Below are 12,388 nucleotides of genomic sequence, written 5' to 3'. Positions count from 1 at the left end.
GTGTACCATTTAAGATTCCAGTTCCTTGTACACCTGTTCCCCATCCTGTAAGAGGCTCTGTTTGTGACAGAGCAAACAACAAGGGCTGGGCGTAGCTGCGAGTCGAGCCATCACCAACTCTGTGGTCTCACGTGGCTCGGCCAAGCCTGACTTCCACACAAACTCTTTGGCCTCACATGGCCCTGTGGCTCCCCCCTCTGCTCTCTTTCAGCTCCTCAAATGGGTCACATTCTCTCCTTCCACAGGGTCTTCATACTTGCTTTTCTATCTGCCTAAAACCATCTTCCCTCTCCCCTTCACCACCTATGCATCCTTTAGACCTCATCTCAGCCATCAGTTCTTTTGGGAAGCCTCCTCTGACCCCCTGAGGAGACATACATTCCGAGAGCACCATGGCGAGCACTTACTTGTGACAGTTGTAACCATATATCCATTCTTGTGACTGTCTGATTAGTGTGCAGCCCCTTCCCTGAGCTGTAATGTCACTTATTTCATTCATTCCAGCTTCCAGAACAGGACATGATCCCCTGTAGATGTCCAGTGAAGGGCTGTTGAGTGAATGAATGAATGAATGAATGAATATCCCTGGGGAACACACTCACAGCCTCAATCTTATATTTACACACATGCACAATGTGGGCAATGAAAGTAACCTGCCAGCATGATTGTGGTGAGGGTTCAATCATAAATCATCTCTCTATATATATCCTCCCAGGGTGCCTGGCACACGGTGGCACCCCTTACCGTCCAATTCTTTTGTTCTGTTCTTCCCAGTACCCAAGACAGAGGAGGCCTCCTTGCACCTGCCTGGGGCTCTAACCTGCACTTAGCCTTGAGAGAGACACAACATGCTAAGGGTACTGATTAGGGTGCCAAACTGACCTATAGCGTGGCCGTGGCAAGGCTTTATTTCTCGTTGTTTCTCTTAAGCCTCACTTTTCTCACCTGTAAAGTGGGGATTTTAATTCTACTTGCCTCACAGAGCTGTCATTGATGATGCATGGCACAGTGCTTACAACAGTCTCTGACGTGAGATTCGGGAATTGGTGGTGGTTGTTACTCTGTATATCTTTATATCTCTGTCACAGGGACCCAATTAGACACTCGTGGGAAAGGAATTCTTTGGAAAGACTCCTATCAGCAGTGCTGCCCTGCATATGGATTTAACTTCAGGTGATCTCTACAGGTCTGGAATTAGAACCAGGACAATTAATGAGCCTCCTTTGAGCAGGACAGGGTTAAGCTCTGCCTTACCCCAGTGGAGATGGAATTTGCTTAAGCTCTGTCTTATGATGGGGCGTGGTCACCTGCTCCGCAAGCTGCATGGTACGTGGGTCCCAAAGACTTCAATGATTCTTCAGTATTACTAGGGTCAAAGAGGAATATTGAGAGCAACTGAACCATATACACTCTGCAATGAATGATAGGCAATTATGCATAGCTATTTTGGGTGCACACACACATGCATACTCATCAAGCTATAATTAGTATGCTTTGGGATTCTGTATTATCTCTGATCATTCGCTCCACACCAAACTGAAGAGCTGCTTGATCTTCTTGGTCAAGTATCTCCAAAGGAAATCTCTCTTCCTTAGTGATGTTGCCTTCCTCTTCTCTGCTTCTCCCTAGTTCCCTCACTTTTCCATTTTCACTATTGCAGATTAAAAAGGTACTGTAGGGCTTCCCTGGCAGCACAGTGGTTGAGAGTCCGCCTGCCGATGCTGAGGGCGCGGGTTCGTGCCCCAGTCCAGGAAGATCCCACATGCCGCGGAGCGGCTGGGCCCGTGAGCCATGGCCGCTGAGCCTGCGCGTCCGGAGCCTGTGCTCCGCAACGGGAGAGGCCACAACAGTGAGAGGCCCGCGTACCGGAAAAAAAATAAATAAATAAAAAATAAAAAGCTACCGTAGCCTTTGAAACCACCGGGACCAGAGCTCAGGTGACTTCTGTGCCATTTATGAAGTCTATAGCCTCTGGCTACTTGTTAAGCTTTCTGAGTCCATTTCCTCCATTAGAGAACCAGAATAACAATAATCGCCCTAATAGTATTGGTATAAAGATTAAATGTCATCATTAAGGTAAAACACCTTTAAACATGCCTGGCAAGAGGAAGCAAAGTAAGTGATAATCCTCTGTTTTTGCTTCCCTATTTTAGTGCACTTTGGACTCATCTCATATTTACTTCAGGGTTTTACACTAACTACAGAAAACTTTTCAACCGCCCTTTGTCAAAGTTTGGATTTTAATCTAGACTCTTCATCAACCACGTAAAAAGCTCTCACTGCTGCTGCTCCTGTTTTGCTGTTCTTCAGAACTGTGCACTTCTTGAATGTGGGTACATCTCCTCCGCCTTAATTCTAAATTGATTATTTGAAACAGATTTGGTTTCTCTTTTTCTCTCTGCATCGTTTTGGGAGGAGGAGATTTTGGATTGCCATGGCTTTTTGTGGCAAGAGAACCACTTTCAGATTAAATGCCCGTTAAAAATTTCCCTCTAGTTGCCAAAGTCATTGCAAATTTCAAAGAAGGCCCTAAGTAATTTAACCATTTCTTGCATTGCCATAGTGATACAGACAGAGCAAGAAGTAGCTACTATTCATACTGTATTTGGACCTGAACCCTCTTGTACTTAAAACTGAGAAGAGGGTCCATATGTTTGGCCTGGAGTGGCAGGGGCTTTGGAAATCAACCATTGTAGTTGGCAGGGGTGTGGATCCCTGGGCTGGTCAGGGTGGAGTGTTCATGTAATTGAGAGTAATTATGTTGACAAAATGGGGAAGTGTAAGGGCACCTCATAATTACAAACAGATGTGTTTGAAGAATGGCAGCCAATCTTTCAGGGGCCCCACAGACTGATGCTTCAGCATGAACTCATATCCCCAGTGGGACACAGAGGCTTCAGCACCTCTGATGACCCAAACATTGCAAGCCAGGGTGATTGAGCTATTTTCAAAGAAAACTGTACACCAGGAAATCAGATGAGGAGGGTAGTATAGTAAGAAAAACATCAGTTTTAGAACCAAATGGTCTAGTTTAAATAGCAGATATACTACTTAATAGCTGGGGGATTTCACGGTAGCTATATGAACAATCTATCTTGCTTTCCCTATCTCTAAAATGGGTAGCGCAATACCCACCTTGTGGAGTTGTTAGTAGAACTTACACAGTGTAGGTAAACTGTCGACATATAACAGGCACACAACAGTTGTTAGTCCAACCAACGTCATTGCTGTAGTCTCCTACCTGATCTCCCTGCTTCTATTCTGACCCCAGGAGTTTCTGTCCTCTGGAGGAATTTTTTAAACGTAAGTCAGAACACACAACTGCTCAAAACTTTCTAATAGCTTCCCATTACACTTGGACTACAATCCAGGATCTTCCTCCTGTAAGATCTGGGCCCAGCTCTTGGGGCTCCTCCAACCTCCTCTATTTCCACCTTCCCTCTTCCTAATGCCTGCCACCCAAGATCTTCTCTTGGTTCTTTAAGCATATGTCAAGTTTGTGCCACAGATGTTTGCATTCTTGGCTACTTCTCATCCCTCATTTCCCAGCTTCAATATGCTAACTCAAAAGAGACTTTCCTTGACCACTGTCTTGGCTGTGCTTCCTAGAAATAGAGCCTGAGAGAAGGGTTTGGGAGCACATGCTTTGTTTAAAGTGTATACTTAGGAAAAACCTACAAAAGGGTGAGGGCAGCGAGGAGGGGGAGAGGAAAAGAGAAACAGGACATGGTCTGAGATGTGATCTTAGGTAATGTCTAGCTTGGCCTGATCTACGGGTTGTGATGGTCATGGGGGATCTGGAGGGTAAATCATTCCTCATAGGTGGCCAGCCTTGAAGGAAGGAGCCAGGCTTTTGTACCACTGTATCAATCCATCACTGGCTGACTCCAAGGCACCTCCTACCAGCCAAGGACAATTTTCCTGAGAAGGTCTCGCATTTAAGCCACTGGCCACAGGATTATCCTCCAGCAGCTGGAGGATGTGTGCACTGGCTTGACGATAGGATCCAGCAGTACATCAGCTCACCTGCTGCCACCACCTGCCCCAGCGTTGCCATCTACGCACTGTCACGTAAACCTAGCTTAACTTTTGGCTTACATTTATTCTCTGATATTTTTCTTGCTTAATTACTTGTTGATTTTCTGTCTCCCTGACTAGAGCATAGGATCTTGAAAGCAGTGACATCGTCTGTTTTGTTCATAGATACATCTCTAGACTCTAGAACAAAGGCTGGTTTAATGAGTGAGTGTTGATTGCCATCCACCTTCTCCTGGAATGAGGAAGAAAAATTGTGTTCAGACAAAGAATGCGTTAAAAGCAAAATGAGAAGACTGACTTTTCCATTGTCCTTGTCATGGTTACCTGCTCCCTGGAGTTCCTTAGTTTCCTCGGCCATTTTCATGTTCCATGAGTGAAAAGTAAAGTTGGCTGCTTTTTTTAAAAAAAGGCATTCCACAGAAACTTGCTTATAAACCATGTTTTCTGAAACAATGGTATGTGTCACCAGGGAGGCAAAGTCAGCTCTCAGCACTTATCCTGAAATATTTACAGAACAGATTTGAAGAAAGGGAAAGGAAGAGCTGTCCCCAGAAGCTTATTTCCATAGTTTATTTAATATGACTCACCCTCCCCCTGAAAATATTCCCCAACCAGTTAATTGCTACTGGGGCCAAATTTTATGGAGTAAGTATTTTCTGTGGATGAAGTGATTCTCCCCCCAGATCATTCATGGGTATCAAAGCACAATCTGTTATGTGCGGTACTGTTGTTGTCTCCCTCTCCCTTTTCGTCTTTGGGGAAAGGAGATTATGGCCAAATAGCAACATGTTAGAGGATTAATAGGATAATGAGATGTGTACTTCCGTCTCATACCGTCTCTACACAAATCACACACACACAACCCCCGCTGAAAGATGATGGCTGCCAACAGCTTTTGTAGCAGCCTTTCTGAAAGTTCCAGCTTCCCATGGACCCTCTGGCCATCAAAAATTCAGATTGTCTAACAAATTCCGGACCATTTAAATAAGGAGCCAGAGGCATGAGGAAAATACAGCAATACAGTTGCATGTAGGAAGGCATGAGAAGAGAGTCATGAGGCCTGGGGCAGTGTAATGTAAAATAATTCAACGCTATTGCATGTAGAAGTCATGAGGCCTGGGACATTGTAATATAAAATAATACAATGCTATTCGGAGGCCTTGCAAAGCATCAAGCATTGTGCTAAGCAATTTCAAACATTATATCATTGGATCCTTTTCAAATGCTGTGAGATACACAGTATGTTTGTTTTACAGATAAGGAAACTGATATACATATAGGGTACGCAAGCTATCCTATATCACACTGTTGGTTTGATGGTTATTTATTGGTTTTGCCTGTCCAGCAATCATTTGCCATTATTCAGGTCATAGTACCCTGATTTGCCTTTGAAAATGCATTTTTCCAATTTTTTAGTACATGTTGTATGGAAATGGGGCTGACTCCATTTCACAACCTGGGTCTGGCTAAGCAGATTGTTCCATTATCCTGACCATTTTGTGAATTCAGTATGGGCACATGGCCTTGGCCAGGCCAGTGAGACTGAGCTCCTGCATTTTCCTGGATATGTTAGGAAAGATAATAGCTCTTTCTTGTGATTGCTCGGGTAAGATAAGTGTAGCTAATTGTGATGCTGATATGAAAGAAATTAGAGACGTATGATAAAGAGAGACATAATCCCAGTGCCATAGTTTTAGCACCTGTGTTCCACCATTGCTGAAGTTGGTGCTACCCATGTGACTTTTTAGGAGGCCAACACTTTTCCTTTATTCCTTAAGACAGTTTAAGGTAGATTTCTCTCTCTAGCAGTTGGATGAGTGTTAAGATTGAATTAAATAAGTAATGGTTGACCTTGGATATTAAGAACGGCTGACCCCTCAGTGCTTATGTACAGAGCTGGAGAGCAGATACACTCCAAGGATCATGCGAGGGGAAAAGATTGGATATTTAATCTGCTTTTTCTATTGAACCTTTGACTATTTTAAACACAGTTCTTATTCAACTGGCCACAGAAGTAACCTAGAAGAGAAAGAATGAGACTAGGAATACAGATTGAAACACTAAAGAAACCTGGGCTTGGAATCAGTCAGTACCTGGTTCAAATCTCAGCTCTGATGCTACATATCAAGTAGAGAATTACTGAACCTCTCTGCACCATGGTTTTCTCATCAGTAACATGTGATGATAAAACCTGTCTCATAGGGTTATTCTGAGAAATAAGGAGCTGTATTTATGTAAAGCCCTTGGCCAGTGTAGCCACCCTATAAATATTAGTTTCCCATCCACCCTCAAGTGCAACCTATCTGACCCTGACTACCGAAGCTCACAAATACTGACATAGGGAAGTAGTTAGGAGCTCTCCACCATGTCCAACCACAAATAGTAGTTCCTGGTTTTAGGACAAGTAAATGAGGCACGTTTGGGCTCATTCTCTAGGGGTTTGAATAACTAAGTATATGTGTACTTTATAGAGTCTTTGAGGGAAGGCACGTTTCTAAACAAAACCACCCTAACTGATAGAAAAATCTTGTTTCAACCAAATAACAAGTGTCTTTGACACCTTGTCAAATAACTGATTTGACTGATTTGTCTCTCCCCTCTGAATAAAGGTTGTCTGGATGGATCAAGCCAAGGAGATCTCTTGACAACTTATAATAAGAGCAGGACCATCCTTCATCTCCACGCTGGCCCCTGAACAGGAAACAGGTGTGTACAAGGTCATCTGCACTCCAAAGAGTCCTTTAAAGTCAATGACACGTGGTAATGAAAAACTAGTTAGAGTTAGGGCATAGATAATGACTGGAAAAAAGTCTAGATAGATTTGTTTTCTGAAGAAAGGGGTGATGCCTTTATCATCTTCCTGCTCTGGGTCTCTGGGTCTAGTCAAAGGCCATGTGCATAGCAGTGAGAAATAAAACTGAGAGGGGATAGATGGAGAGATGACCAGATCCCAGACCTGGCTGCAATTATTAGAGTCCACTTAACCAACATGTATTTATTGAGAGCCCACTATGTACCAGGAAGTGTTCTAGGTGCTGGGATGCAGATAAAACTCCTATCCATAGTATGTTAGAACATGATAAGTACTGTGAACAAAACAATAAGGCAAGGAAGGGGAATCAGAATGATAGATGCCAGAGTACAGGAGGCAAAAACTGCAATTTAAAATGGAGTGTTTGCTGAAGACCTCAATGAAAAGGCGGTATTTGAGGGGGGAAAAAAAGGAAATGAAGAAAAAAATAAAATGCTGGATTTCTGGGAGAAGAGCATTCCTCGAAGCAGAGGCCTGCCTAGCATGTCGGCAGACAGCAAGAGGGAGTCAAGGGGCAGAGAAGACAGTAGGAGGTGGGGTCAGGTCGTGGGTAGCCTGGGATGGAAAGGGGAGGCTGGGATACTGAAAGCCTTTTCCTCCTTGGAAGAGAGGAAGACACAAGCCAGTTCTGAGCAGCTCTTACTTCCGTTTAATGAGTCCCTCTGTTGCCACTGCTCTGAGAATAGACTCTGGAGGCACATGAAGAGGGGGAGCAAGACATGGGCAGGGGAACAAGGCAAGCAGTTATTACAGCAAATGCAGGTGACCCATGAGAGTGACTTAAACAGAGAAGACGGCAGTGAGAGGATGAGGCATGGCTGGCGTACAGAATGTTTTAGACTGTGCTCAGCCTTCACCTATAGACAGGGGTAAAACAAGTGGTCATCCTGCTGGAACAGACCCGAAAGAAAAGTTCTAGACGTTAATAAAATTGACAGTGTCTCTGGTCAAGAACCTTAAGGCCATTTGGCAAAGTGCCATGTTGGAATCATAGGCAAGAGTACACGTTTAGGGCTTCCCTGGTGGCGCAGTGGTTGGGAGTCTGCCTGCCGATGCAGGGGACACGGGTTCGTGCCCCGGTCCGGGAAGATCCCACATGCCGCGGAGTGGCTGGGCCCGTGAGCCATGGCCGCTGAGCCTGCGCGTCCGGAGCCTGTAATCCGCAACGGGAGAGGCCACAACAGTGAGAGGCCCGCGTACCGCAAAAAAAAAAAAAAAAAAAGAGTACACGTTTATAATTCCTCCAGCCCTGGAAGTGAGGCAAAAAGAAAATGAAGGAGGTGGGGACATCTGTGAGCGAGGCATGGCCAAGGGCGGTGACTGGTGTTTGGGGGCGGGGGTGTTACAGAGCCCCCCTTGAATGTCCTCTGTGCACGGGATGCAGAAACAAGAAGCTTCACGGAGCCCCAGCGCACCCGCTGGGTGTCAGCTGTGGAGCACCTCCGAGAAACAAGGTGGAAATGGGGTCTACAGAGAACGGCAGTCTCCCCAAGTCTGTGGGCTGCACTTTGTGCTCTTCGGGAGGTGTTTCAGGTGGGGGAGGTGTGAATGGGGAGGACGGTGGATGCCCAGGGCTGGCCTCATCCAGGTTTTCTTTTTGTGGGAAATCAGAAGGAACATATAAAATGACTCCTTCTCCGCCGGAGAATGATACTGATTGAAGATGATCCTTCCAAATTTCATTGCAGAAAATGAAGAACGGCTCCCAGTGAGTGTGATTTTCTGCCTTCCTGACCCAGTGCTGAGGCGGGAGAAGGCTCATCCTTCATGCTGCTTCCTCCGTGCCAGAAGGCGGCACTCACCTCAGGGCACCGAGCATCTTTCACCTGGATGGAGTCCTGGATCTGACGAGAGTCAGAGCTCATTTTGTTAATCTTCCAAATCCTATCAGAGATCAACCCCTGGCAGAGGTCTGAATCTGAACACGAAAGGAAATATAGGAGTCAAGAGAGAGTGTACACGCATTAACCATTGCCTCTCAACGAGGCATCATGCCAAATACTTCTCAGGTGTCATCGTATATAACTTTCAAACACGCTCAGAAGCAGGGTCTGGAAGGTGACTTAATCAACAAACTGAAAACAGTTAAGTGACTTGCGCCAGGTCACCTCTACCCTAAGTTTCTTACCCCAACATCATGATCTCCACGTTTCAGGATGCTGCTTCCTGTACAGGCTCTAGAAAAGGGGTATTCAGCCTGTCCCTGTCTCTGACCGTGCCACCGGGAAATGTTCCACATGAAGCCATGCCACCTGGCTGCTGCTGTCCATGGGCCTGCCTGGCACGAGCCTGCAGATTACAGGAGAGGGAATGAGGGCAGGCACTTATGTTTTCCAAGCACATCCTTTGTGACAGGTTTTGTACTGTCTTTTACATACAGGATTTCATTTATCCCCCATCATAGCTGCTTGGGGAAAATATTACCTTCCATGGAGAAGCTCAGTGTTTACCCAGCTCACAGGTAGCTTTTCTGGGAGGCTGGGGCAGCCCCCAGTATGTTTCCAAATTCCATGCTCATGGGTGCATGAGCCCTGGGGAATCTCCCTGGTCGACAAGGTCTGGGGGCAACTCTCTGATTCTTTTCATCAAGAGTCACAGAAATTAAATTCAGAAAATCAGACTTGTCAGAATTGCTGAGGTCCGACTGTACCAAAGAGGCGTCCTGGATTTCCTGCTCTCATGGGTAAGTGATCAGTAGGGAGGGTGGATTGCAACCTGCTCCCCACTGCCATTATCAGAGAGTGTCGATGGGCCTGGGGCTCCAAAACCTGGCATTGCCACTCACTAGCCGTGTGACCTCATACATGTTACCTGGCCTTTCTGTTTCCTCAGCCACAAACGATATTGGGTATAAAAATTTGCTCCCTCCCAAGTTTCTTGTGAGGAAAAATGAGACACTGTTTAATAGCGTTTAGTGCCGTGCTTATTGTGTGCTGGATAAGTCCTAGCAGTAGTACTGGTTGCCGAATAACTAGTACTTGTAACCAAAGTCTTTTCACTGTCAACAGCAGTTTGCTCTGCAGGGTCATATTTATTTGAAATCATTTAGAGTCACCATTGCAAGAAAGAGATGAGAAGGGACAAACAGGAACAGGAGACAAAGGACAGGAAAGCTGGTGGACAATGCTTGAGAATGCTGGGGGGGACCACAGTACCATGTGTGGGGCCACTGATGGTCAGGATCGCTTTCCCAGGAGGCAGTAGGGCCCCACGGAAAAGGGAATGAGCACCCAGACCTGGGCCAGTAGTGATAGGTAAAGGAGGAAAAGAGGGGCCTTATCTTACCTGCTAGGTCATTTTCTCATGAAAGTGTTACACGCCCCCGTGCTTCGCAGGGCTCAGGCATGGGTGGGGTGTGACTCCATCTTCACTTCTGCTTTATCAGAATTCCCAGCCGTCTCCTGTCTGACCAACCAGCCCTTCACTCCAGCGCGTGTGGTACAGACAGGCTGCCTAGATGTATTCATCATGCAAATGGTTGCAATTTTTCTGCTTGGCTTGCTCCAGTCCCAGCATCCCACCCACACACAGACACACACTTCCATCCCTTCTGGACAACCTTATTTTGCTCTGATGGCTTTAAGGATCATTATTTCTCATGTGTTTTCTACTGAAAAAGACAAAGGAGAGAGTTGTAATCCTCACCTCAGGCTGTGGCTTCTAATTATCTTATTAAAACCATTTGGGTTCCTTAAGCCTTTTATGTTGGTGGCCCTAGGACAATCTTCCTAATTTCTCATGTCATTTTCAAGGATGTCTTAATACCTGCTGATGAATCCAAGGTGAGGGAACTTTGCTGTAAATTTTTTTTTTTATCAAAACATTATTCTCACACACAAGTAGTCTTGGCTTTAAGAGGTCTGTGCAGGGAAAAGGGTCATTTTGGAGTGTTTGCTCTTCACAATGAAGGCCCACCTTCTCTAAGTCTTCCTGTTTCATAGATTTAGGAAACAGGAAGACTTAGAGAACTCAAGCTTATTTTAAAATATAATATAGTAATTTTTTTAAATGCCTTTGTTGTTAGTCTGAAGGTAGCTTACCTGCTCATTTGTCAAATCTGTGATTCTTATTGCCAGCAGAATGAGAAATAGGTATAGGACAAGAGAGGACAGAAAACATTTATTTCAAAGGGGAAAATAAGGATCTTCTTCTAACATGATTACCAATGCTCCATCTCCCTGATGGAAGATAATGCACTAGATATCTGAGTCATTGTATGGCAACCTCTTTGGATACAACAAGTTTTCAAAATTATCTAAGTAGTTGTGGGTTAAAGATAGGAAAGTCACATCATTAGAAGCTTCCATGATCCACAAAATAGACCACCCTGAGAAGCCCAGCTACCTGCAGGATGTCACTAACCCCTTATCTGCCTTTTAAGACTACCATGTCTCCTCGTCTGTGTAGCTTGGTTTCTTGTCCCATCAACCTCTTGTCTCTCAAAATATGTGCTCACACCATATCTAATCACATCTTTGAGTTCCCCAAACCATCCTGCCCCTAACACTTCCAGACTGACTCTACCCATGCTCTCCACTCTCACCTCCTGCCTCAACCCTCTACCCCTTGCCCTCCTAGCACAGGGGTCCCCAACCCGCATTAGGAACCAGAGTTGAGCGGCAGGCAAGTGAGCGAAGCTTCACCTGTATTTACAGCCACTCCCCATCACTCGCATAACCACCTGAGCTCCGCCTCCTGTCAGATCAGCGGCAGCATAAGATTCTCATAGGAGCGCGAACCCTACTGTGAACTGCGCGCGCAAGGGATCTAGGTTGCGTGCTCCTTATGAGACTGTAATGCCTGATGATCTGAGGTGGAGCTGAGGCAGTGATGCTAGCGCTGGGAAGCGGCTGCAAATACAGATTATCGTTAGCAGAGAGGTTTGACTGCACAGAGACCAAAATAAATCAACTGCTTGCAGACTCATATCAAAACCCGCTCAGTGAGTGGCAAGTGAAAACAAGCTCAGGGCTCCCTCTGGTTCTGCATTATGGTGAGTTGTGTAATTATTACATTATATACAATGTAATAATAATAGAAATAAAGTGCACAATAAATGTAATGCGATTGAATCATCACAAAACCATCCCACCTCCCCCGCAGCCCCCCAGTCCATGGAAAAATTGTCTTCCATGAAACCGGTCCCTGGTGCCAAAGAGGTTGGGGACCGCTGACCTAGCAAATTCAGCAGAAATATCACCTCCTCTGTGAAACCTTTCCTGACCCCCACAGGCAGCCTTATGTCCTTCCTCCCTGCTATTTCTACCTGGCTCCATTGAGTTTCAATCATCGTCAATCAATGTCAACAAGTGGCAGAAAGAGTAGTATCACAAGATATCCTATCTTTATGTATCTCCAAGTGCGTATCATTTAGGCTTATGGACTCCTGGGGATTTCTTTTGTACATATGGAGAAACTGAGGAAGTGCACTGTTTTAGCCTCAAGAAGTTATATACCACAGGGAATACAAGTTAAAACGTTCGTGTGCTGGGCAGTCCTTATCTGTGGATTAACTATGATGAGTGAGGACGAAAAGAA

The 12,388-nt window shown here is 45.4% G+C and overlaps 1 long non-coding RNA gene across 1 annotated transcript in view; it reads left to right on the top strand.

The window, feature by feature from the left end:
• Positions 1–8,909, top strand: part of LOC132593579 (uncharacterized) — a 68,889-nt gene extending 59,980 nt beyond the window's left edge. Inside the window, exons 2-3 of the long non-coding RNA XR_009559223.1 lie at positions 6,648–6,744; positions 8,539–8,909. This is a non-coding gene — a long non-coding RNA (uncharacterized lncRNA). The remainder of the gene's footprint in view (positions 1–6,647; positions 6,745–8,538) is intronic.
• The last annotated feature ends 3,479 nt before the right edge of the window (positions 8,910–12,388 follow it).

Source organism: Globicephala melas, chromosome 16 (genome assembly GCF_963455315.2).
Source record: "Globicephala melas chromosome 16, mGloMel1.2, whole genome shotgun sequence".
Lineage (NCBI taxonomy): Eukaryota > Metazoa > Chordata > Mammalia > Artiodactyla > Delphinidae > Globicephala > Globicephala melas.
The sequence above is the reverse complement of the archived record's forward strand: the minus strand, read 5'-3'. Positions and strand labels throughout refer to the sequence as shown.